General features: G+C 35.3%; 1 pseudogene; it reads right to left on the minus strand.

Moving 5' to 3' along the window:
* Positions 1 to 3,042: 3,042 nt before the first annotated feature.
* LOC138914993 (olfactory receptor-like protein OLF2) lies at positions 3,043 to 4,093 on the minus strand (annotated as a pseudogene).
* Positions 4,094 to 5,225: the final 1,132 nt, after the last annotated feature.

A 5,225-nucleotide genomic window follows, 5' to 3' on the forward strand; every position in this document is an offset into this window, starting at 1 on the left:
TAAAATCAAAATGCAGAACAGAAAGCCAATTAAATGAGTCTCACTGGACGATATCGTGGCTCCTTCAACCCATGCTATCTAACTATATGTCATCATTGCCACTTCCACTTCAGGTCAAATTATCCTAGAATTGTGATATAGTCACACTCATCTGATACTCCTTAATCTCCCCAAAGACAGAAGTTGGTTTCTGCATTATGCATCGAGAGAATCATATCAAAATGGATACAGAATGTGGTAGCTGGAATGCACAATAAAGTTTATCTAGTTCAAATCCATCTTTTGACTGGGTGGAAACCAAGGCCCAAAGAGAAAAAGTGATTTGTTGAAGGTCACAATTACTATAAATTGATGGTAGAGTTCGGACCCAATTTTCTTGTCATTGCTTTACCATTTCATAACGTGTTTCTAGAGACGATTTAAAGCAGGTTACGCTTGCTTTCTCTTAGGAAAGACCTAGATACATCAAATTAGTGAAAATTCTTGCTATTTTGATTTAAGAAATTTTGCTAACCAGCTTTTCACCAGTAGTGAGCTAAGTGCTTGTATCATTATACATAGACCCTAATCAGTCATCACTGGTTACCCTTATGGTTAGGGATGCCAATGCCTGGTCAGAAATAAGGAACTCTTGTGAGGGACTAGATCTATACTATTGACTCATTATGTACAGCCATTGATAATATTTTATCTAAATTATAATATTTGTCACCAACTGGTGGTGAGTATTCTATGAGATGCTTGTGAGTTAGAGAAAGAGTTAAGGGAATAGTTAGGGTTGAGTTAGATAAGGCAGATTAGATTAAAATATTTCAATACCAGCTTTCCCTGACTTTCTATAGAAAGTCAGGACAGAAATCTCTTGCAGGTCATTAACCCATCCCCTAGCTGAACCTTGAATTCCCCAATGTTTCCACTAAGTAATTTTAAAAGTCAATTAATTCCGTTTTTAGGCTCTCTTTTATTGAGCTTGAAATATCTCATTAATGGACTTAACATTTTCTTCTCTCTAGTTCACATATTAGACTTAGATTTGCTTATAGGAGTCAAGATTCAGATGAAATTTGATTTTAAATATATTACAGTTGTTTTATGGGAGAGCGTTGTGCTACTCGATGGCATCTTTATACTTCTGAGATTGACACCAAGCTTTGCTTGGGCTTTAGTCTGATTTGATCTCTCCTGCCAGACTGCTGTTCAAGGTAGTACATAATTCATAGGTAACATGTCCAAAATAGCATGGATTGAATGAGGAGATATTATGACTCAAAGAAACATTTCCCTATTGTTTTTTCCTACCTTTATATATCCCTCTATCAGGTCTCAGAATCCCAAAAAGACTATCACCCTAAAAAGCAGAGGAGTATCATTGTCCTATTTGGGCTTTGCTGTCCATCTGAAATTTTTTCACTGAAAGGTATTTTCCAAGGGCACCTACATAGCCTTAGATATTGAATGACATTGCTTGTGCAATTGTAGCAAACATATGAGTGTCCTTGATTCTTGTATGATCTTTCAGATGTGTGTCCTTGTCCTGTTTCTAACCAAACCACTTCTAGTGATTTGATCATCATCAAGCTAGAGCAGGCACAGATGAAATCATTAAATATCTTATATACATTCAGATAAGAGTTCCTTGGTTTAATTATTTTCCAAATTATTTATTTGTATGTTTTTAACTTTCCATTACTTTTAGCATCCACAACCACTTTATGAGCTTACATATAAGATACAAAAAAAATGAATTCAAGTCGCATACTAGACCCTCAGTGATTACTTTTGGTTTCATATGAATTAATATTAAAAAATAACTTTTTTGGTATCTTTCTTTTTTCTTTCTTTCTTTACCTAGATGCTATGCTGCTTCTTGGGTAAATTGATAAAATACACAGCCCATAAACTCAGAATGTTCATAATCTCACACTGAACATAAGGATTTAGAAAACGTAGTCATAGATTCAACAGTGTTCTGAAGAGCAGGGTGGTCTGTGGAACAAACTTGAGTACTGGACGGAAGGAAAGCCCCCTGGAGGAAGTGACTGGGTTGTGAATTACAGCTCTATAACCTACCACATTGGTTTTCTTTAAATTCCACAGAAATGACATGATTCTGCCCACTCAGGGCCCCTGTAATTGCTGGTCCATTTGCCTAGAATGCTTTCTCTACCTACTTGCATCTTTCAGTTTACTCCGACTTACTTTTTAATCTGAAACCTCAGATTAATTTTCTCCATTTTGAGGAAGCACTTTTTAACTTCCTTCACTATATCTGAACAACCTGCTTTGGGTTTATAGTGTTCAGTCCTTTTACATTGTGGCATAATTATGGTTTATTATAAATAGAGTCATGCACTGAATAATGATATTTCGGTCAATGATGGACCACATATACGATGGTGGCCCCATAAGATTAGTATTGTATAGTCTAGGTGTGTAGTAGGCTATACCATCTAGGTTTATGTCAGTATACTCTGTGATGTTGGCCCAATGACAAATTGCCTAACAACGTATTTCTAAGAAGATATCCCTGTTGTTAAGCAATACATGACTCTAATCTGATTAATTATTTAATTACTATTTGTCACTTTCTTTAAATGATAAGACTCACTAATATAAAAACTGCTGGATTCAGGGGGGCTGACCCTGTGGCATAGTGGTTAAGTTTGTCACCCTCTGCTTCAGTGGCCCAGGTTTGGTCCCAGACACGGACCTATACCACTAACCAGTGGCCATGCAGTTTTAGTGACCCACATACAAAATAGAGGAATATTGGCACAGATGGTGTTTCACGGTGAATCTTCCTCAGGAAAAAAAACAGAAAAAATTTTTAAAAAGTGCTGGATTCACTATGAAATACAAAGCACCCAAAAGTGCAATGGGTATTTGGATACAGTCAATAACTTTTAGAAAATTATATAATGCACAAATGAAACATTGGTAAAATAGAAATTGGGCAAAATAAGAACTTTTCCACAAATAGGGAGTACCAAATATGAATTCAAGACCTAAAATGAAGCATGGCATATGTATGGAATGACAAATTTTGGTATGGTTATAAGATAGCATAAGTACTTATTGGATCACCCTACATTAGTCAAAACAATTTTGATCTTCATGTATTACAGTGTAAGTTCAGAGGAAAAATATTTACATGAAACTTTTCAATAGAACCACTTTTTAAGTCTTTCAGTACCTCTTTCCCATCCTTATTCTGTAGGCTGTAAATCATAGGGTTTAACATAGGAATCACAAGGGTGTAAACCAATGAGGTCATTTTGTCTTGATCTAGGGAGTAGGAAGAACTTGGTTGGAAATACATGAACAGTAGACTTCCCTGAAAAATTGCCACAGCAGTTAAGTGGGAGACGCAAGTGAAGAAAGCTTTGAACCTCCCTTCAGCAGAGTGGATCCTTATCACAGCTAGGGTGATATATCAATAAGACACAAAAAGTCCTGAAAAAGTAATCAGTTCAATGGAGCCAAAAATGGTGACTATCACTAACTCATTGACCTGTGTGTCTGAGCAAGAGAGCAATGGGGGTGAGGGGACATCACAGAAGAAATGGTTAATCTCATTTGACCCACAGAAACATAAGTGGAATATTAATGTTGTATTTATTGAAGCATCTGTGATGCCCACCATGTAAGCTTCAGCCACGAGCAGAGAGCACACTCTGCTGGACAAGTTGACTGTGTAGAGCAAGGGCTGCCAATGACCTTGTACTGATCAAAGGCCATGACTGCCAGCAGTAGACACTCAGAATCTACAAAGGTAGAGAAGATCAAGAATTGCCTAGCACAGTCATAGAGGGGAATTGACTTGTTCTTGGCAATGAAACCCACCAGCATTTTGGGTCCAATTGCTGTGGCATAGCAGAGATCACTGAAGGAGAGGTGGCTGAGAAAGAAATACACCAGAGTGTGAAGCTGGGAATCCTTTCTAACTAAAATGATCATCCTAAGATTTGCAACAAGATTAATGATGTAAACAACTAGAAACATGGTAAATAGGATCACTTTGATTCCAGGGGTACTGGAATTCCTTCTCCAAGAGGAGGAATTCATTCCAAGAAGAGCAATTTTCCTCATTCATTCTTCTTTATTTTTCTTCTAAAATGCTACAGAAATGATCAAGGAAATGGTAGATCAAAGTTTTAACTCTTCTTGATGCGCACAAAAATATAATCTGTAAGTCAGAAAGGACTTATTTCAGTACACTATATTCTTTATCATCAGAACATAGCCTAAACAAGTTTGATTGTTATGTTGTTTACAAAAGTTAAAGTGTCTGGGACAGGATTTTGAGAAAGTTTGATTTTAAATTTAGATGTCATCTATAAGATATGTGGCTTGTGTGAACCCTCACTGATGTATCTCAGCAATCAGTCATGAACTGAAAGCTCATTACATGTCAAAGGTAATACGAAAATGACGCCTAAATTAAAGACAAAGCTGGATTATACAGCCTTATATTTGAAAAATAAATATCCAATTTGGCTTAAAAGTGATTAATCTTAGTGAATTCTTCAAAAATCATGATTTGCTTAAGACGTATTAAATTCAGACACAATGAACATATTTGTGTTTCAAAAATAATGAACAATATGATGTTAATGTTTTTGGTCTACATTGTTTTACTATTTATTGAGACATTAAATATATTTTAATAAATTTTCTCTAGAATATATTTCTGAGTTGCCTCATTATTATTACCTACATGTCAGAGCAGTCTGGTGGCAAAGGACATTTCCCTTGACAAGAAAAAGCAAAAAATGCTAAAAACAAGTGGGTATACAGAATTTAACATGTACGTTTCCATCCCTTTAGATTTTAAACCTGACTCATTCATTAAAAATAGAGGTTTGAATAGAAATAATGAATATATCTTTGGTATATAGGCTTCTGTGTGTGTGTGTGTGTGTGCATGCACCTATGTCTCTCTGATGGAATATGAATGATGGTCTCATTATTTTCTAGATGATTAAATGTGATATCTGGTTTGTATGGGGTTGAATATACAGTAATTAGTATTTGTATTGTGATATCTCAATTTTTACTATTTAAAAATACTAGAAAAACACCTTAAATTTTCATATACTTTTCCACACTGATTAAAAAAATAAACATTATTCATCATAATTTGGGCTAAGGTATAAGTAAAACTGTTCATTTGCTAATAAAAATGAAGTGAATTCACCCTGCTTTATTAAGGAATATCATTTTTT

The sequence above is a fragment of the Equus caballus genome, chromosome 12 (genome assembly GCF_041296265.1).
Source record: "Equus caballus isolate H_3958 breed thoroughbred chromosome 12, TB-T2T, whole genome shotgun sequence".
NCBI lineage: Eukaryota > Metazoa > Chordata > Mammalia > Perissodactyla > Equidae > Equus > Equus caballus.